Source organism: Trachypithecus francoisi, unplaced genomic scaffold, assembly GCF_009764315.1.
Source record: "Trachypithecus francoisi isolate TF-2019V2 unplaced genomic scaffold, Tfra_2.0 Lachesis_group10, whole genome shotgun sequence".
Lineage (NCBI taxonomy): Eukaryota > Metazoa > Chordata > Mammalia > Primates > Cercopithecidae > Trachypithecus > Trachypithecus francoisi.
Genome location: NW_022681455.1, coordinates 13245195 through 13267948, shown reverse-complemented (window position 1 = coordinate 13267948; position 22754 = coordinate 13245195). Strand labels below are relative to the sequence as shown.

The 22754-nt window shown below is 41.4% G+C and overlaps 1 protein-coding gene and 1 long non-coding RNA gene across 16 annotated transcripts in view; one reads left to right on the top strand and one right to left on the bottom strand.

Moving 5' to 3' along the window:
* PHACTR1 (phosphatase and actin regulator 1) overlaps window positions 1-22754 on the bottom strand; it is a 596190-nt gene that overhangs the window by 107301 nt on the left and 466135 nt on the right. The window lies entirely within an intron of this gene.
* Window positions 1-22754, top strand: part of LOC117086739 — a 117981-nt gene that overhangs the window by 12324 nt on the left and 82903 nt on the right. The window lies entirely within an intron of this gene.

Genomic DNA, 22754 nt, shown 5'->3' with positions numbered 1-22754 from the left:
TACTTTAGGGAGCAAAGGGCTTCACGTCACTCAACAGGCACCGAGGTCCTAGGAAAAACTCATCCCATCTTCTGTTTGCCTCCACCCTTGTCCAATTTCTCTACTTGGGTAAAGGATTAGGACAGCTCTCATCTGCACCTAACAGGCTGCAGCCACCCAGGGATGCTGGGAAGTGCCAGAATTCTCCCGGCGTCGACCACCAATCATGCCGCGTAGTGCAGACTTTGATGTTGCTTAAAGCTCAGCAAAACAAGGACCGTGGTGCAGGATCAAAGGCTCCCATACAATGGCCATTTGTCAAATCAAAATTCCCCCCGTGTGATTTCATCCTAGCCCAGGGGAGTCTTAGATAACTAGACATTAAAGTCAAATTAATTTTTAAAGAGGACTGAAAGCTGTTCCATCGAGATGAATAAACACCAGATGAAAGACTAAGTTCTGCCGAGTCAGAAACACAGAAAGCAGCAGAGCAATGACCTGACTTAAAACCAGAAGCAAGATGACGACTCGTAGAAAAGTAACAGTGAAGTGACTCCAAGGTGATTCTTGGGTAAATAACCCTTTCCTTTTGCTATGTTCCACCTCTAGTTTAATTTTATATATCAGTGATCTACAGTGGCACAGAATCCCTCCATGGCCCACCCCCGATTAGAGTCGGTCCAGTGAATATCTATTTAACAGAGTAATCAACAAATCAAAAGGCCTGAAATAGCATATGATTCAAGGGCATATGGTGTTTGACCTGAATCTTCTATAAGCATAGAAAAAATATAATGAATGCCAAAAAAAAAATCACCTGAAGCTGACAGTGTAAAAGCACCAGCATTTGAAGGGTGTGTGTGTATTTTTTTTTCTTTTTTAAATTCAGCTTTTTTTTATGCCCAAAATGGTAGTAAAAGTTATTAAAATTGGGATCAATAATATGATGATTACTCATTAATAAGAAAGCAAAAGCAGTGCAGACTGTAAGGCCATGCAATGGAAACCACACAGATGAACTGGAAATCTCTGGGATGGGAAGGGCTAAGCGTCAATATGTTACTATCCCACCATGGATGCTCCCCAGTCTTCTTAAACTGCCTTTATGTAGCATGTTCAAACAGATGCCGTGGGAAGTAGCTCTGTTTCAATTTCCCAGTTGGTGGAATAATGATGCAGCTGCCATTCAGCCTAACACATCTCTAGGAAACCACTTTGATTCTTGATGTTCCGAGTATAATAAAAGTCCGGGATGAGACAACCAGAGGGGACAGAGGTCTCAGGGCTCTTGCCAAGTTCTGCTTCTTTGGGAGAAGGATGCAATCGAATGATTGCCATACATTTTAATAGTTAAAAGTACCATAGAAGCAACATTAGAAAAAAGAGATGCAACTGCAGTCGGATGACTCTAGACTCTCTACATGAATCCTGGGCTTTGCTGGTAACACAGAAGCAATATTGCTCGCTCCTCTTGGGACATATTAACTCTTGAAAAATTGGGCTCTCTATAGATTAAAAGTAATGTTGCCAAATCACAAAGGCCCAAACCACTTTGGAGAGGAAATAATCTTGGGAATTCCATTGTTATAACTGCTAAATATACATTTCCTTTGAAAAAGTAAAAACAGGAGAAGAAGGTGTAAGACACTGATCATATCACCACCCTACCTAATAGAAACAGTTTCCTCTTTTTGCACATATTTTTCAAGATTGTAATCCTACTGTGAGCCAAATTTTGTGTCTTTCTTCCCCCATACTATTATAAACAACTATCATCTTAATGATTATACTGGATGATTATATATCGATATTTACTTGGCTAGCTCCCATTTCGCTGGTCACAAAGGGATAGATTTATGCTATTATGAAAAAATGCAGTGAGGACCATCATCCTACATTCTAATTTTTCTGCAATTAGAATTCTCCCCCATTAGGATAAATTCCAGTAAATGAAATTTTCATGTATTAATATTCCAATGTCGAGTGACACATACATGGATCTCGTGAAATTGTTTTATTAAAGAATTTTCCAATTTACACAATTAGAAGAAATGTACAGACCATACACATCGTTTAGCTTTTGGCGATTTCTTCAACATTAATATTGACAACCATGTTCTATCTATCTATCTATCTATCTATCTATCTATCTGTCTCTACCTATCTACTTACCTACCTATCTATCAACCACCCATCCATCCATATATGTATATATGTCACTGGTAGAAATAAATGAAAATCATTCAATAAGTACAAATTCATTATTAATATCATTTATGACCAAGATGGGTAGCAACAAAAGTAAAAACTATTTGACTTGGATTTATTTAAGGATGGTATAATACTGCCACTTTAAAGTAATATTTTAAATTTTTTATTATGACATTTTCAAACACACATACACACAAACACACACATATGAGACATTAATGTAATGGACCGTATATACCCATCATTAAGCTAAGGAATGATCTGGGAATTCCTAATGCTTGGTAATCCCAAGTGTTATGAATTTGAAGACTAGTCTCTCCATGTCCTGCTAGTATTTATCAGTACTGGGTTTGTTGTTGTTGTTGTTGTTGTTGCTGTTTGTTTGAGACAGGGTCTCACTCTGTTGCCCAGGCTGGAGTGCAGTGGCATGAACATGGCTCACTGCAGCTTCCACCTCCCAGGCTCCAGTGATACTGTCACCTCAGCCCCCAGAATAGCTGGGACCACAGGCCCACACCACCATGCCCCACTAATTTTTATGTTTTTTGTAGAGACAGGGTTTCACCATATTGCCCAGCCTGGTCTGGAACTCCTGGACTCAAGAGATGCAACCACCTCAGCCTCCCAAAGTGCTGGGATTACAGGTGTGAGCCACTGCGTCCAGCCTACCGATAATGTTTATTAGCATCTTTACCAGCATTTAAAAATTCACATTACTAAAAAAAAACCTCCCCAGGAAGAATGTAACTTGCCCGACTAAGGTGAGGCTTAGGCATTTTTTGTATCCCCATCTAGCTAGGTCATCACCATCTTGTTAGTGTGGATGAGACAGTGTTCACTGAGTGTTGGAAATTACACTGATGTTTTACATAACCTTCTAAAGTTATCTGTGATAATGGCTTTGAAAAATAGTATGCAATAACCTCCAATCATGAGCTGCTTCCTACTAGAATTAGTAAAATGCACACAGCAGGAAGAAAGAAGGCAGGGCAAGACATGGGTTAAGGCCGTGGTTCTCAAACTGTAGCTGGCATAGCAACCCGCTGGAAGCTATTAAAACACAGATTGCTGGGCTCCACCCCCAGAGTTTCTGACCTAGTAGTTTCTGGGTGAGACTCAAGAATGTGCACATCTAACAAGTCCTTGGGTGATGTTAGTGCTCCTTTTGCTGGTCAGGGGTCCACACTTTGAGAAAACACTGAATTAAGGATAAAGAGTCAAAGAGCCAAGAGAAACTGCAATGTAATTGTGCCTCATCCTGTAGAGGACTACGTGCTCGCAAACGAGAGGGTCCTGATAAGTCCTGCTCTTGCAAACGAAGCAGGGTGTTCCTTCCCTGTTTGCAGGGAGGACAAAGGAGCCAGCTGCAAACGGCAGACCCTGGGGGCTTGTTTATATGTAAACATCTTGAAAATCCAGAAAGTCAGGGAAAGGTCAGAAAAACAACAATGTGTCTTGTGACTTGGCAACATTCCACAAATGACTGTATAAAATAAAGCGGAGCGTGCCATTCGGGGCGGCCGCCATGTTTGTCTTGTCTTGTGTTGTCTTGTGTGTTCATTCCTTTGTTTAGGAAACACGCGAACCCCAACATCATCCTGATGAGGTTTAGGGCAGGAAATGCTGGCTGTGTGGCTAACATGGGACAGAGAGCATGAGGAAGCAGGAGGTTGCATTGTCTAACCGTGGATCATGAATATGAATTTGGCACAAAGGACAATGGGGCTGGAGAGAGCAGAAGTGGAAGAGAAAAATGTGTTTCAGAGGCAGACATGTCTAACAAGGTAGAAGCAGGTTACAGAAGCAGCAGAGAATAGTATGCAGACGTCAGTGTAGGTCAATGTCATAAATTTTAAATCATGAGACATAGAAACCAATGGATCTAAGATATAGAACTGGCCGCCAAGATTGTGCCAGCCTTACTCTCCTTTTCTGGTGAAGCATAAGAAACAAAGATGTTAGGAGAGTCAAAGTTAACACCAAATCAGAGAGAGTGAATAAAATCTTTCAATAGACAAACACCTGTTGATGACAACATGCATCATCTATCAGAAACCTCCAACCCCCTACAACGACCTCACGGAGAAGCCAGAGGTTTACTGTTAGCTCATTATGATACTCATAGAAACCCAGTAGGCTGCCGCCAGGGTCCTGGAGCTTACCCACACCCCAGCCTGCCTCTCCTCCCATAAGTGAAGCATGAGTCAAACACCTCAAATGAATCTTGTCCAAGTGGCTTAAAAGAATGATTTGTTGCTACATTATTGTTCTTTGTTTTGCTTTAGGGACACTCCCTGGTTTTGGGGTGATCAATATCAACTTCTGCTCAATTACATTTTCTCAAAGCTCATGGTTAACTGAAGTTGTTTTTTATAGATGACTGTCACTATGGAGAATGCGTGACAGGAATTCTTTCAGGCTCTCATGGGTACCTATGTAACAAAAGTTTCTATTTAAAAATGGATATAAAAATCTGATACATATATATACACACACACACATACACACATATATACACACATACATACATATATGTGTGTGCATGTCTGTGTGTGTGTGTGTATATATATATATATAGAGAGAGAGAGAGAGAGAGAGAGAGAGAAACAGACAGACAGACAGACAGACAGACAGTGTCTCGCTCTCAGGGTCTTGCTCCATCACCCAGGCTGGAGTGCAGATTCTACCTCCTAGATTCAAGTGATCCTTCCACTTCAGCCTCCCAAGTAGCTGGGACTACAGGTGTACACTACCATGCCTGGCTAATTTTTTTTTTTTTTTTTTTGTAGAGATGGGGGTCTTGCTATGTTGCCAAGGCTGGTCTTGAACTCCTGGGCTCAAGTGATTCTCCTGCCTTGGTCTCCCAAAGTGCTGAAATTACAGGCATGAGCCACCGTATCAGGTAAAATATTGTATGAAGAAAGGACATTTTGTTCTGAAAAGGCTCAGGGTTCAGGACCCTCTGGAGTTTAGGATTTTTAAAAGTGTCAACTCTAATTCTGAAAAACAAAAGTACATTAATAAATGTAAGCTCGAATAGGAACAGCTCCAGTCTCCAACTCCCAGCGCGAGCGACACAGAAGACCGGTGATTTCTGCATTTTCAACTGAGGTACTGGGGTCATCTCTCTAGGGAGTGCCGGACAATCGGTGCTGGGTCAGCTGCTGCAGCCTGACCAGCGTGAGCTGAAGCAGGGCGAGGCATCGCCTCACCTGGAAGCGCAAGGGGGAAGGAAATCCCTTTTCCTAGCCAGGGGAACTGAGACACACACCACCTGGAAAATCGGGTAACTCCCACCCCAATACTGCGCTTTAAGGAAACAGGCACACCAGGAAATATATCCCACACCTGGCCGGGAGGGTCCCACGCCCACGGAGCCTCCCTCACTGCTACACAGCCGTCTGCCACGATCTATCCGCAAGGCAGCAGCGAGGCTGGGGGAGGGGCGCCCGCCATTGCTGAGGCTTAAGTAGGTAAACAAAGCCGCTGGGAAGCTCGAACTGGGTGGAGCTCACAGCAGCTCAGGAAGCCTGCCTGTCTCTGTAGACTCTACCGCTGCGGACAGCGCACAGCTGCAGTCCATTAGGGGAAAGAGCGGGGCCGCTGCAGACCCGAACGACTCTGTCTGACAGCTTTGGGAGAGAGCCGTGGATCTCCTAACGCGGAGGTTGAGATCTGAGAACGGACAGACTGCCTGCTCAGGTGGGTCCCTGACCCCTGAGTAGCCTAGCTGGGAGACATCCCCCACTAGGGGCAGTCTGATACCCCACACCTCACAGGGTGGCGTCACCCCTGAGAGGAAACTTCCAAGAAAGAATCAGACAGGTACACTCGCTGTTCAGCAATATTCTATCTTCGGCAACCTCTGCTGCTGATACCCAGGCAAACAGGGTCTGGAGTGGACCTCAAGCAATCTCTAACAGACCAACAGACAGTCCTTCTGACTGTCAGACGGAAAACTATCAAACAGGAAGGACACCTATACCAAAACCCCATCAGTACGTCACCATCATCAAAGATCCAGAGACAGATAAAACCACAAAGATGGGGAAGAAGCAGGGCAGAAAAGCTGGAAATTCAAAAAATAAGAGCGCATCTCCCCCTGCAAAGGAGCGCAGCCCATCGCCAGCACGGATCAAAGCTGGTCAGAGAATGACTTTGACGAGATGAGAGAAGAAGGCTTCAGTCCATCAAACCTCTCAGAGCTAAAGGAGGAATTACGTACCCAGCGCAAAGAAACTAAAAATCTTGAAAAAAAAGTGGAAGAATTGACAGCTAGACTAATTAATGCAGAGAAGATCATAAACGAAATGACAGAGATGAAAACCATGACACGAGAAATACGTGACAAATGCACAAGCTTCGGTAACCGACTCGATCAACTGGAGGAAAGAGTATCAGCGATTGAGGATCAAATGAATGAAATGAAGCGAGAAGAGAAACCAAAAGAAAAAAGAAGAAAAAGAAATGAACAAAGCCTGCAAGAAGTATGGGATTATGTAAAAAGACCAAATCTACGTCTGATTGGGGTGCCTGAAAGTGAGGGGGAAAATGGAACCAAGTTGGAAAACACTCTTCAGGATATCATCCAGGAGAACTTCCCCAACCTAGTAGGGCAGGCCAACATTCAAATTCAGGAAATACAGAGAACGCCACAAAGATACTCCTCCAGAAGAGCAACTCCAAGACACATAATTGCCAGATTCACCAAAGTTGAAATGAAGGAAAAAATCTTAAGGGCAGCCAGAGAAAGGTCGGGTTACCCACAAAGGGAAGCCCATCAGAATAACAACAGACCTCTCGGCAGAAACTCTACAAGCCAGAAGAGAGTGGGGGCCAATATTCAACGTTCTTAAAGAAAAGAATTTTCAACCCAGAATTTCATATCCAGCCAAACTAAGCTTCATCAGTGAAGGAGAAATAAAATCCTTTACAGATAAGCAAATGCTTAGAGATTTTGTCACCACCAGGCCTGCCTTACAAGAGACCCTGAAGGAAGCCCTAAACATGGAAAGGAACAACCGTACCAGCCATTGCAAAAACATGCCAAAATGTAAAGACCATCGAGGCTAGGAAGAAACTGCATCAACTAACGAGCAAAATAACCAGTTAATATCATAATGACAGGATCAAGTTCACACATAACAATATTAACCTTAAATGTCAATGGACTAAATGCTCCAATTAAAAGACACAGACTGGCAAACTGGATCAAGAGTCAAGACCCATCAGTCTGCTGTATTCAGGAGACCCATCTCACATGCAGAGACATACATAGGCTCAAAATAAAGGGATGGAGGAAGATCTACCAAGCAAATGGAGAACAAAAAAAAGCAGGGGTTGCAATCCTAGTCTCTGATAAAACAGACTTTAAACCATCAAGATCAAAAGAGACAAAGAAGGCCATTACATAATGGTAAAGGGATCAATTCAACAGGAAGAGCTAACTATCCTAAATATCTATGCACCCAATACAGGAGCACCCAGATTCATAAAGCAAGTCCTTAGAGACCTACAAAGAGACTTAGACTCCCATACAATAATAATGGGAGACTTCAACACTCCACTGTCAACATTAGACAGATCAACGAGACAGAAAGTTAACAAGGATATCCAGGAATTGAACTCATCTCTGCACCAAGCGGACCTAATAGACATCTATAGAACTCTCCACCCCAAATCAACAGAATATACATTCTTCTCAGCACCACATCGCACTTATTCCAAAATTGACCACATAATTGGAAGTAAAGCACTCCTCAGCAAATGTACAAGAACAGAAATTATAACAAACTGTCTCTCAGACCACAGTGCAATCAAACTAGAACTCAGGACTAAGAAACTCAATCAAAACCGCTCAACTACATGGAAACTGAACAACCTGCTCCTGAATGACTACTGGGTACATAACGAAATGAAAGCAGAAATAAAGATGTTCTTTGAAACCAATGAGAACAAAGATACAACATACCAGAATCTCTGGGACACATTTAAAGCAGTGTGTAGAGGGAAATTTATAGCACTAAATGCCCACAAGAGAAAGCAGAGAGATCTAAAATTGACACTCTAACATCACAATTAAAAGAACTAGAGAGCAAGAGCAAACACATTCAAAAGCTAGCAGAAGGCAAGAAATAACTAAGATCAGAGCAGAACTGAAGGAGATAGAGACACAAAAAACCCTCCAAAAAATCAATGAATCCAGGAGTTGGTTTTTTGAAAAGATCAACAAAATTGACAGACCGCTAGCTAGACTAATAAGAAGAAAAGAGAGAAGAATCAAATAGACGCAATAAAAAATGATAAAGGGGATATCACCACCGACCCCACAGAAATACAACAACCATCAGAGAATACTATAAATGCCTCTACGCAAATCAACTAGAAAATCTAGAAGAAATGGATAATTTCCTGGACACTTACACTCTCCCAAGACTAAACCAGAAGAAGTTGAATCCCTGAATAGACCAATAGCAGGCTCTGAAATTGAGGCAACAATTAATAGCCTACCCACCAAAAAAAGTCCAGGACCAGATGGATTCACAGCTGAATTCTACCAGAGGTACAAGAGGAGCTGGTACCATTCCTTCTGAAACTATTTCAATCAATAGAAAAAGAGGGAATCCTCCCTAACTCTTTTATGAGGCCAACATCATCCTGATACCAAAGCCTGGCAGAGACACAACAAAAAAAGAGAATTTTAGACCAATATCCCTGATGAACATCGATGCAAAAATCCTCAATAAAATACTGGCAAACCGGATTCAGCAGCACATCAAAAAGCTTATCCACCATGATCAAGTGGGCTTCATCCCTGGGATGCAAGGCTGGTTCAACATTCGCAAATCAATAAACGTAATCCAGCATATAAACAGAACCAAAGACAAGAACCACATGATTATCTCAATAGATGCAGAAAAGGCTTTTGACAAAATTCAACAGCCCTTTATGCTAAAAACGCTCAATAAATTGGTATTGATGGAACGTACCTCAAAATAATAAGAGCTATTTATGACAAACCCACAGCTAATATCATACTGAATGGGCAAAAACTGGAAAAATTCCCTTTGAAAACTGGCACAAGACAGGGATGCCCTCTCTCACCACTCCTATTCAACATAGTGTTGGAAGTTCTGGCTAGGGCAATCAGGCAAGAGAAAGAAATCAAGGGTATCCAGTTAGGAAAAGAAGAAGTCAAATTGTCCCTGTTTGCAGATGACATGATTGTATATTTAGAAAACCCCATCGTCTCAGCCCCAAATCTCCTTAAGCTGATAAGCAACTTCAGCAAAGTCTCAGGATACAAAATTAATGTGCAAAAATCACAAGCATTCTTATACACCAGTAACAGACAAGCAGAGAGCCAAATCAGAATGAACTTCCATTCACAATTGCTTCAAAGAGAATAAAATACCTAGGAATCCAGCTTACAAGGGATGTAAAGGACCTCTTCAAGGAGAACTACAACCACTGCTCAGTGAAATCAAGAGGACACAAACAAATGGAAGAACATACCATGCTCATGGATAGGAAGAATCAATATCGTGAAAATGGCCATACTGCCCAAGTGATTTATAGATTCAATGCCATCCCCATCAAGCTACCAATGACTTTCTTCACAGAATTGGAAAAAACTGCTTTAAAGTTCATATGGACCAAAAAAGAGCCCGCATTGCCAAGACAATCCTAAGTCAAAAGGACAAAGCTGGAGGCGTCACGCTACCTGACTTCAAACTATACTACAAGGCTACAGTAACCAAAACAGCATGGTACTGGTACCACAACAGAGATATAGACCAATGGAACAGAACAGAGTCCTCAGAAATAATACCACACATCTACAGCCATCTGATCTTTGACAAACCTGAGAGAAACAAGAAATGGGGAAAGGATTCCCTATTTAATAATGGTGCTGGGAAAATTGGCTAGCCATAAGTAGAAAGCTGAAACTGGATCCTTTCCTTACCCCTTATACGAAAATTAATTCAAGATGGATTAGAGACTTAAATGTTAGACCTAATACCATAAAAACCCTAGAAGAAAATCTAGGTAGTACCATTCAGGACATAGGCATGGGCAAGGACTTCATGTCTAAAACACCAAAAGCAACGGCAGCAAAAGCAAAAATTGACACATGGGATCTAATTAAACTAAAGAGCTTTTGCACAGCTAAAGAAACTACCATCAGAGTGAACAGGCACCTACAGAATGGGAAAAAATTTTTGCAACCTACTCATCTGACAAAGGGCTAATATCCAGAATCTACAAAGAACTCAAACAAATATACAAGAAAAAAACAAACAACCCCATCAAAAAGTGGGGAAGGATATGAACAGACATTTCTCAAAAGAAGACATCCATACAGCCAACAGACACATGAAAAAATGCTCATCATCATTCGCCATCAGAGAAATGCAAATCAAACTACAATGAGATACCATCTCACACCAGTCAGAATGGCAATCATTAAGAAGTCAGGAAACAACAGGTGTTGGAGAGGATGTGGAGAAATAGGAACACTTTTACACTGTTGGTGGGATTGTAAACTAGTTCAACCATTATGGAAAACAGTATGGCGATTCCTCAAGGATCTAGAACTAGATGTACCATATGACCCAGCCATCCCACTACTGGGTATATACCCAAAGGATTATAATTACTCTACTACAAAGACACATGCACACGTATGTTTATTGCGGCACTATTCACAATAGCAAAGACTTGGAATCAACCCAAATGTCCATCTGTGACAGACTGGATTAAGAAAATGTGGCACATATACACCATGGAATACTATGCAGCCATCAAAAAGGATGAGTTTGCATCCTTTGTAGGGACATGGATGCAGCTGGAAACCATCATTCTTAGCAAACTATCACAAGAAGAGAAAACCAAACACCGCATGTTCTCACTCATAGGTGGGAACTGAACAATGAGATCACTTGGACTCGGGAAGGGGAACATCACACACTGGGGCCTATCATGGGGAGGGGGGAGAGGAGGGATTGCATTGGGGAGTTATACATGATATAAAAGTCATGCACATGTACCCAGAACTTAAAGTAATATAAAAAAAAAAAAAAAAAAAAAAAAAAAAAAAAAAATAAATGTAGCTCACCACTAAATCTGATTTTCTATGATATGAACTGTGGTTTATATTTTTGAAAACCAAGTTTAAAATGTATCTCTAGTGAGCTAAGAAATCCTTATTTAATAAATAACCATTGAATATGACTATGAAGAATTGCTTTGTATCTATATATTGAACCAATATGGCAATGCATTTTATACAGATCCAAAAACTAAAAATAAAACTTTAAAACCAGAATAAAAAAGTAGGAAAAATAGAATAGTAGAAAAAAAAAAAAAATATATATATATATATATATATTTATTCAGGTTGTTCAAGAGGGAAGCCAGATGGATAGTTCTGACTTCCTCATAAAACTTTTTGTTTTTAATTTGCAAAAGGAAATGCTGTACACCAGATAGAAGAACAAAAGCAGCACAATGGAAACATATGTGCTACACAGAACTAATAAAAGAACACACTCTTCCAAGTAGGAAGAGTATTTGTTCTGGTAAATAAAAAATCAAGCCCCAGGTGCTACTTGTAAAGTGCAAAACCTTGCTAGGAATTAGAGAAATGCAAATGAAATGACCATGTGAGTGATGTGGATGCATGATGACATGATTGTATATTTAGAAAACCTCATTGTCTCACCCCAAAATCTCCTTAAGCTGATAAGCAACTTCAGCAAAGTCTCAGGATACAAAATCAATGTGCAAAAATCACAAGCATTCTTATACACCAGTAACAAACAGAGAGCCAAATCATGAATGAACTCCCATTCACAATAGCTTCAAAGAGAATAAAATACCTAGGAATCCAACTTACAAGGGATGTAAAGGACCTCTTCAAGGGCAACTACAAACCACTGCTCAGTGAAATAAAAGAGGACACAAACAAATGGAAGAACATACCATGCTCATGGATAGGAAGAATCAATATTGTGAAAATGGCCATACTGCTCAAGGTAATTTATAGATTCAATGCCATCACCATTAAGCTACCAATGACTTTCTTCACAGATTTGGAAAAAACTGCTGGAAAGTTCATATGGAACCAAAAAAGACTCCGCATTGCCAAGACCATCCTAAGCCAAAAGAACAAAGCTGGAGGCATCACGCTACCTGACTTCAAACTATACTACAAGGCTACAGTAACCAAAACAGCATGGTACTGGTACCAAAACAGAAATATAGACCAATGGAATAGAATAGAGCCCTCAGAAATAATACCACACATCTACAGCCATCTGATTTTTGACAAACCTGACAAAAACAAGAAATGGGGAAAGGATTCCCTATTTAATAAATGGTGCTGGGAAAATTGGCTAGCCATAAGCAGAAAGCTGAAACTGGATCCTTTCCTTACTCCTTATACGAAAATTAATTCAAGATGGATTAGAGACTTAAATGTTAGACCTAAAACCATAAAAACTCTAGAAGAAAATCTAGGTAATACCATTCAGGATATAGGCATGGGCAAGGACTTCATGTCTAAAACACCAAAAGCAATGGCAACAAAAGCCAAAATTGACAAATGCGATCTAATTAAACTAAAGAGCTTCTGCACAGCAAAAGAAACTACCATCAGAGTGAACAGGCAGCCTACAGAATGGGAGAAAATGTTTGCAATCTACTCATCTGACAAAGGGCTAATATCCAGAACCTATAATGAACTCAATCAAATTTACAAGAAAAAAACAAACAACCCCATCAAAAAGTGGGCAAAGGATATGAACAGACACTTCTCAAAAGAAGACATTCATACAGCCAACAGACACATGAAAAAATGCTCATCATCACTCTCCATCAGAGAAACACAAATCAAAACCACAATGAGATACCATCTCACACCAGTTAGAATGGCAATCATTAAAAAGTCAGGAAACAACAGGTGCTGGAGAGGATGTGGAGAAATAGGAACACTTCTACACTGTTGGTGGGACTGTAAACGAGTTCAACCATTGTGGAAAACAATGTGGTGATTCCTCAAGGATCTAGAACCAGAAATATCATTTGACCAAGCCATCCCATGACTGGGGATATATCCAAAGGGTTATAAATCATGCTGCTATAAAGACACATGCATACATATGTTTATTGTGGCACTATTCACAATAGCAAAGACTTGGAATCAACCCAAATGTCCATCAGTGACAGACTGGATTAAGAAAATGTGGCACATATACACCATGGAATACTATGCAGCCATAAAAAAGGATGAGTTCATGTCCTTTATAGGGACATGGATGCAGCTGGAAACCATCATTCTCAGCAAACTATTGCAAGAACAGAAAATCAAATACCGCATGTTCTCACTCATAGGTAGGAATTGAACAATGAGATCGCTTGGACACAGGAAGGGGATCATTATATACCAGGTCCTATTGTGGGGAGGGGGGAGAGGGGAGAGATAGCATTAGGAGATATACCTAATGTAAATGACGAGTTAATGGGTGCAGCACATAACATGGCACATGTATACATATGTAACAAACCTGCACATTGTACACATGTACCCTAGAACTTAAAGTATAATAATAATAAAAAAAATTGTGTTTGAAATAATGTCAACTACAAAAGCAGGAATGGAGGACAGTATGCACATGTGGATTACAATGACATGAAAATGAAATATGTGTGCAGGTTGGCAAAGCTCTGAAGTAAATCTGGCATGATATAGAACTTAATGATCATTCACTTTTTTTCCCCTGCAAGATGCTTACAGTTATTTTTAAAAATACAAAAAAAATTGCATGCTGCCATGTTACATTAAAACAATAATAGTTTGGTTAGAGGGGAAACCCATTCCTCATTCCTCTGGTTTCTACTCGGAGACATTTTCCCCACGGTTCCTGATGCTTGCTTACCCTCTTGCCCCTCTCCACTGCTGCTTGTTGCTGGGTGTAAGCACTGGCCCCTGTGTCTCCACTGTGGGAGCCAATCCATTCTTTCCCTCCTGCTCTGGACCCGTGTTGATTCCAGATTCAGACTTTCCCAGTTGGGGGGTTGATTCGAGGTCAAGGCTGGGGGAGGAGCATGATCAGACCCATCAATGACTTCCTCCAGCCCAGCTTTTGCCAGTGATAAAGGAGATCCCCTACTTTGATCTCCCATTTGTCTTATTTCTCACATGGTTCAGAAACTCAGAGATGAAGAAGAGTGCTAATAGAGGGCCCCTCAAATCCTTAACAGTCTGGAGACTCAAGGGAAGAGAACGCTTTTTCCACCTCAGGTAAAAAGAAATCGAAGGAGGCATTGACAGGTGATAGAAAGGATGGTGTTAAAACCATGCTCTCCTGGGGGGCCTGCTAACCTCAGTTAACAGAGGTGTGCTGGTGAGCGCCTCTAATTTATTCTCAGGAGAGACAGGTGGGGTAAAGTGCAGCTGCAGTGGAAAGGAGCCCTGACTCACAGCACAGGGAGAGCCCTGTTATCATCCTGGCCATCACTAGGTTGCAACAAGCCACTTAACTTCTGGGAACCTTAGTGTCTGCTCCTTGAAAAGAAAAGGACTGTGTTGGATGATGCCTGACTTCCTTGCAGATCAAAGTATTCTCTGCATGAAGGTTGGAAGAGACCAGAAAAAGCGCCCCCACCCAAACTTGCAAATCATCCTGAAATATCAGATGAGCTAACACAGCACAACATTTTATATTCAGGTTTTCTTTTTCTTGTCTGATATACTGTTTAGACCTATTACAGCAAGAACTAGAAAGTAAATGAATGAATTTCTGCTTTATTTTTGGCTAAATAAAATTTTATATTTTTACTTTTTAAAGACTTGTAAGTAAAGTTTTCACATAGATCTAGAAATCTGTGCTCTGCACAAAAAGCCTCTGTACACAGTAGAGAGACAGGCAGGAAGAAATGAAAGGAGAAAGAAACATTGCTGGAGCATATTCAGTGTCCAGCATCATGTTGGACTTTTTATATATGATAGTAATAATAACAACCTCTGAAACAATATTTCAGAGAACTTACTATGTGCCAGGCTGTGTTTCTTCCTTCCTTCCTTCCTTGCTTCCTTCCTTCCTTCCTTCCTTCCTTCCACCCATTCATCCTATGAAGTTAGTACCAAAATCACTCTTATTGTTTAGAGAAAAGTGAACACTAGAAAGTTAAATAACTGGTGTGAAGTCCCCAGTTCAGTAGATGCTGAGCTAGTACTATATGGTGAGAGAGAGAGAGAGAGAGAGAGAGAGAGAATGTGATTTAACTTAAAATGACTTATTTGGAAATTTTAATTCCTTAAGGATGGCAAGAACAATATAGAATCCTTTATAAATAAGACATGTACTTGTCATTAACAAAACTCAAACTCTCTTAACTGTTAGTCCTTGTAGCAGAGGATAATGAACATCATGAAACCATTACTACATTTATGCTTCCATTGTAAAGAAACATTATGTAAGTGAAGTGCCACGTGACAATTTTAGACTAAAAATGATAAGAAGAATTAGCTACACTGTATCTTTTTTGGTAATGCAAATGTGTTGAATTTATACATGCATGCTTGCAAAAATTGAAACACATTTTAATTTACTGATGATCACCTATGGCTATAGTTAGCAAAATGAAAAAGTCGAGCCACCTTATGTTAAAGCAAATAATTATCCTTGTGAAGACACAGAAGAGGAGCCTAATGCAAGCATTTGCTAATTGCCTTTTCTCTCTGAGACAAGAGCTGCTGTTCAGCAAGTTCTGTGTTCCCATTTTAGCTTCCCAGACATGCCCTTTGTGCATCTCACATGGAAAGTCTAAGGTGCTTCCCACACAAGTGTCATTCTGGTGTTAGTGATCCTAACATTAGTGAGGCTGAAATAGAGACTTCGTCTTATGTACTTTTTTAATGTATTTATTTATTTATTTATTTTTTGAGGCGGAGTCTCGCTCTATCACCCGGACTGGAGTGCAGTGGCCGGATCTCGGCTCACTGCAAGCTCCGCCTCCCGGGTTCCCGCCATTCTCCTGCCTCAGCCTCCCGAGTAGCTGGGACTACAGGCGCCCGCCACCTCGCCCGGCTAGTTTTTGTATTTTTTTTAGTAGAGACGGGGTTTCACCGTGTTAGCCAGGATGGTCTCGATCTCCTGACCTCGGGATCCGCCCGCCTCGGCCTCCCAAAGTGCTGGGATTACAGGCTTGAGCCACCGCGCCCGGCCTACTTTTTTGACATTGATACATGTTTTCTATGTGACTAGAAAAAAAAATCCACTCATTAAGGGGCATAGCCATTGTTTTGTGTCTCAGAGAGGTGTTGTTTTGGCAACAAGATGCAGAGCTTTGAAAAAGCTTCTGTTAATCCCAATGACCTTTTAAATCACTGTAATCGAAGCTACCAGTTGCCCTGATAGTCAGTAAAATAATGTAAAATGACGTGTTGAGTAACAGTTAACTAAGAAACAATTTATTTAAGGATTAAGGATTTCCTCGATGGATTAAAAGCTCTAAGCCTAAGAAGCTGGAAATGTTTGTGTGGCATTTGTCGATCTCTGTTGGAGATATTTTCTCCAGTTTGCCTGAGTTTAGGGAGTTGGTGTGATTACATGGTGCCATAGTTGTCATTTTAAAGAATTTTAAATGTAGAGCATAGAAAGCAATGTGTTCTTATTAAACGTTGCCTATTTACTAATGAGTGTTACTATAATTTGATGCTTGGGCGTTTAAAAAGACTTGATAGTCTTACCTGGAAAAAAACCAAAACACAAAAAACTAAGTTGGTGCAAAAGTAATTGCAATTTTTGTCATTGCTTTTAATTAAAGCTGCCATTACATTTGTACCAACAGAATACATTAGCTATTTGGCATTTCTGGACTTTTCCAAGTGAGGAAAAGTCATTTTGTTTGTGTCTGTATGTGTTTAAAAGTCTCTGTGCACTGTCAGGATTTGAGGCAGATGCTGTAGGGGTCTGTTGGACCAGGGAACCTATATTTTCAGAATCCACAAGTCAGAGAATCTTTCAGTTTTTTACCCCTACCTGTAGCCAAGTCTTTGGATTATTCTGACCAGTATATATGCAAGAACAATCTTGCAAGAGCTGTGATGTTCTTTTCTTTCTCATGCAGGTATCTCACAAAATCCTTCTGAATCCAACTACCTTGAAAAGCTGTGCAAAATTTATTTTCATTCTCAGAATGTAATTGATTCTATGTTACTTGGAGTGGATATTTTCACACATGGAATGAAATGGTTTTTGTACTCAAAGAATCTTCTTGCTTTTTGTTATTGTGGTTATTGTTCTGAGTTTAATATCCTATTTTGATTGTAATAGGCTTTTCCTCTTGCTAAGAAGCCTTTGCCTAAAACATTGAATAGGTGAGATGCAATGACTTTCCATCACAAGAGTGGCAAAGACATTGACTCTGGGTAGCTTGTTTCAGCTGCACTTCCCTGGAGCTGTTTCCTGCTGGATTTATTAGTATCTGCTGCCGCTGACTGCGTCTCATGGTCAATAAACCATGGCTCATGTGGAGTCTGGGCTGCTTCCCCTGTCTTCAGCCTCCTGGTAACCTGAGCGCCTCATTACATGGAATTGTGTGGTGCCTGTCTCCCAGGTATGGTTATGCCTCCTCAGCAGTCTGCATGCAAAGTGCATTGGTTCTCAGATGATGTATCCTCATGACCTATCAGGGCTCTGACCACTATTTCCAAATAATGACTCTGACTCCAAGGTTTGTAGCTGAAAGAGGAGTTACCATCTTGCTATTTCTGGGCATTTTGATATAAAAAATGCAACTGGGGCACAGATTGAATAGAAAATGAACACAATGTCACAGTTTCTCTCTTATGGAATACGATAGTCTGAATCTCACAGAATCAATCATTGTGCAAGGGGCCTCTTTCATCATTAATAGGGAAGCCCAACTGAGCCTAGCATTCAAGATTTTAGAAAAGGCTAGAGTTGGCTGGGCACGGTGGCTCACACCTGTAATCCTAGCACTTTGGGAGGCCGAGGTGAGCGGATCATCTGAGGTCAGGAGTTCAAGACCAGCCTTGCCAACATGATGAAACCCCATCTCTACTAAAAATACAAAAATTAGCTGGGTGTGTTGGCACATGCCTGTAATCCCAGCTACTTGGGAGGCTGAGGCAGGAGAATTGATTGAACCATGGAGGTAGTGGTTGCAGTAAGCCCAGATTGCACCATTGCACTCCAGCCCGGGCAACCAGAATGAAACTCCATCTGAAAAAAAAAAAAAGTGGCTAGAGTTGGGGGAGGGAAATTACAGGGGATGGCCATTTCAAAATTTGCACAGCTCTGTTTCTCTAAGCTGGGCTCTCAAATAGGGCATTCACTAGACATATGTAGTGGTATTCAAATTCATTAAAATTGAGTAAAATTCACAAAGCAGTTCCTCAATCAGAGTAACCACGTTTTAAGTGCTCCACCACCACACATAGCTAGAGGCTCGACGCAGATGACAGAACATTTCTGTTACCGTTGAAAGTTCTATGGGACAGCACCTCTCAAGGTAGACTTGAAAATCACAACCATGGGACTTACATGTATGCAAAAGTCAATCCATTTCTGGAACAGAGAGGTTAAAATGATGCTGCTACACTGATCTCCACCATAACGAGTGTCTGGCTCAGTGTACTGTAGTCCTATTAGAGAAATGGCAGTTGTGGGAAACCTGGAGTGCTGGGATGGGGGATGAGCTCCAGGGCACACATGGACAGTAGGAGTCCCGAGAGCAGTGAGATAGAACTACAGAGGTGGACGTGGCCCTTGGAGGAGTCCTGAGCTTTCAGTGGATCTCGGTTCTACCTGAGCAGAAGTGGGGTGGGGTGGGGATTGTGAAGAGGACTTGAGAAAAGTATCAAAGGAAAGCAGAAGAGCAGGGAGAGCAGGTGGCTGGTGGAGACCATAGCTAACCTTGATGGAGTACCTGCTCTAAGCAGGTGGTGACCTAACCTCCCACATTGGATGATGTCCTTTAAGCCCAAATGCGATTATGTCCTTTATGAGATGACAGGCAAGGGCCAGAATGGAGCTGAAGAGTTCATCATTCCATGGGAGGATGGAATGATTCCCAGAGACTCCAGGAGGATCACCCGGTTGGTAACAGACTGAGACTCTAGGAGGATCACCCGGTTGGTAACAGACTGAGACTCTAGGAGGATCACCCGGTTGGTAACAGACTGAGACTCTAGGAGGATCACCCGGTTGGTAGCAGACTGAGACTCTAGGAGGATCACCTGGTTGGTAACAGACTGAGACTCTAGGAGGATCACCTGGTTGGTAACAGACTGCCTTCAATGAAGCAGGCTGGGGCCTGGGAATAGCGAGAGGGGATCAAAGGAAAGCATGGCCTTGCTGGGGTCCTGGGGTTATATTCAATCAGAAAGCAGAGTCTAGAGAGATGAAAAGATGCCCTGTATCTTCCATAGACAGAACACGAGGGAGCCAGAACCGGAACCCCTGGCTCAGGACTCCTATAAGAGTACTGTCCTTTTAGACATTATTAATGGGGTGGCATGCCCCACTGATTTGTCTAACTTTACACAAGTCTGGGGCAAAAGTATGAAATCTGGAACCTTTTTCTAAGCTATTTCCAGCTTTTCCTTCATCAGCTACTAGACTCCCAAAGTTTGGCTGGCTTTCTAGTTATAAAGGTCAATGCATGTCAGTGACTGGGGAGTAATAAAGCATTGGAAGGCAGGGGACACGTGGATGAGGCAGTGATGCCCACCATGCCCCACGTACCCTGCCCTGCCATGAGTTCACAGGAGGGGTCCAGGTAAGCAGTTAGAAAGGGTGGTTTCATGATGGATATTCCAATATGAATTTACATTATGCAGCAGTACTCAGGGAGTTGATTGTACTTGTACTACTTTAAGTTTATGGCAACATTTGTCAAAATTAGGGGAAAAATATCTGGTGGTTATCTGCCCAAATTTTCATCTATGAGACATGAGGGCAATCCTGAAAAACCTTTGGTGCAAAATTTTCGTGCTATCGTCAAGATGCCAAGAAGATACAGCCTTTGTTTGTTCCCTGTACACTGTGGTATATGCATGTGCTGCAGGAATTACTGCAGCCATCTTGTCACCATGAGGAGTTACAGCCAGAGGATGGCATCCATTGGCCATGGTATACAGCTGATGAATGAACCAGCCCTGGAGCTGCCCTACCGTAGGACTTTATTACATGAGTTTCATTCTTTCACGCAATAAATATGAAATGAGCACCAACAAACTCTAAGATTGTTGAAGGCATTTGGGATACCTCGGAGGACAACCATACAAAAATTATTAGCCTGTGGACTTTCTGAATTTGCTTATTGTTTTAGTCTCTTTAACCTTTTTATTACCTGCATCCAGAGCATCTTAACTTACACCCTGCTGACTGCATATTGGCTTCACAGGTAACTGAAAATCTATATAACAGCATAAACGTAATCAAAAGGGCACTTCTTATTCCTGATCTTTTTCTCATTCCTTGTCTTATTTGATGTGTCTGCATTTGACCATGTGGGCAATTTTGCCTCCAGCTGAGCACCAGTCCCTTGCTTTGGCTTCCATAATGCTACACATTTCTGGTTGACCTCTTATTTTTTGAACACTTCTTAGTTTTTGAGGGTCCTTCTTACTCCTAGATCATTTTTTTACTCCTCAAACATTAAATGTTGGGGTTCCATGGAGTCTTCTATCAGGGTCACCTTATTTTCCTAGTTTATATTCTCTCTGAGAAATACCATCAATTGATATGACTTTACAGGATGTATACACTGACCAGTCCAAACCCTCTCCAGCCTAGCCCAGCCCAGATCTCCCTTGAGTTTCATGTCTGTATATTTAATGGTCTACTTAGATATTTGGATATCTGAGACTCAATGGAGACAAATCATCACAAGGTTTTGTGTCCTAAACTCACTTCTCTTGGGATCCCAGCTCAGGGAATGGTCTACCCAGTCGTCCAAGCCCAAATCCTAAGTCTCAGCGCTGCCTACTCCCTTTCCTCACTTCCCCAAATCTAAGTGGTCACAGGGCACTTTTGACCTCACCTCCTAGAACTCTCCAGTCTGTCCTCTCTTTTTCCCCATGCTTACTACCCTTTTCCCACTACCCACCATCACATCATCTGAATCCCAGCGACAGTCAGCTAGCTGGTATCCCTGATTCATGCCGTGCTCTCCTTGCAAGTCAGTCTCCCTGCAGGCAGTGTGATGAGGCTGCAAATCTGATTATGTGGCAAACCCTCCCAAAGCACCTCACCATTCTCAAGATGAAGAATAAACAATGAACATAATTTTCCAGCCTGCATGATCTGTCCTGACTCTCCCTTTCCTTACAGACATGCTGGGCACTCTTATCCCTTCCCTTCATTTATTCCGGACTCTGTGTTTCCAACTGTACTGGTCCTTCAGCTTGTAACATTCCCTTACCCCTCCTATCTTCTCTAGCATAATTCTTACTCACCCCGCAGGGTTCCTCTAAGATACTGCTCCTTCCAAGATGCCTTCCCTAAGTCCCCAGACCTGGATGGGTGATGCTTCCACGTGCACCTGAAAATCCTATCCTTTCTCCATTGTAACTGCCAAGCAGCCTAAATCCATCACCAGCACTGTAAGTTCTATTAGCCAGAGATGCCTGGCTTGGCCTTCCTAGTATTCCTGGTGCCCAGAATGGTGCCTAAAACACAACAGGTACTCACAAATATATAATGAATGAGTGCATTTATGGGGAATGCTTACTCATGACAATAATAATGATTATGACTTCATTAATTCTTTAGGCTTGGAATGGTGGTTTTCTGAGAGAACAGTGTTGCTTAAGAGAATTTTTATCACAATTGCTCTTTATTCTTATTGTTTAAACCACTTTCCATTTGTCTTAATTTAACACCTTTACATTTTTAAAGGTGGATTTTGTTTAAAACGCAAGTCCAAGTAAACCTATTGTATTAAGTGCTTAGGTGCTACACAAATGATTATAGGTTGTTGATGCTGAAAGTAAACACTCTTTTCATTTTCACATGGTTACTCCAAATCACAGCTTTCAGAAAATGCCATTTCTAGGTGAGACATCAGAAACAGCTAAAAATGTGACAAACAACAGTGCCTAGTAAAGGTTGTGAAAAGCATTTCCTATAAACGTCAAGATTTAAGTCTATGCACCTGGAATACCAGATAAACTATGGGATTTAAGAAGGCTCGAGTCTACATTTGTCTCCTCTAATACAGAGGAGAAGTTTTATTTTTATTTTTAAAATATGATGACCTTTTAATTTAAATATCCGGCTTTTCCATCTTGAATGTCAGAAGAGGAAAAGCGCGACCCCTGTGTAAAAGAGCCGTCCATTTCAGGAAGCTTCTGTTTGTGTTTATAACTAAAAATAACACCTTCCAAAATGTTGCTCCAACCTGATTAGGGAAAACAACATACCTCAAGGCACTTTATTACTTGCTGTGGCATGTTATCTCTAATTCCCAGCACACAGTGGAAAGCAAAGTTGCTCACTGGCATGCTGTCAGTTTTATTCTTTCCTTGC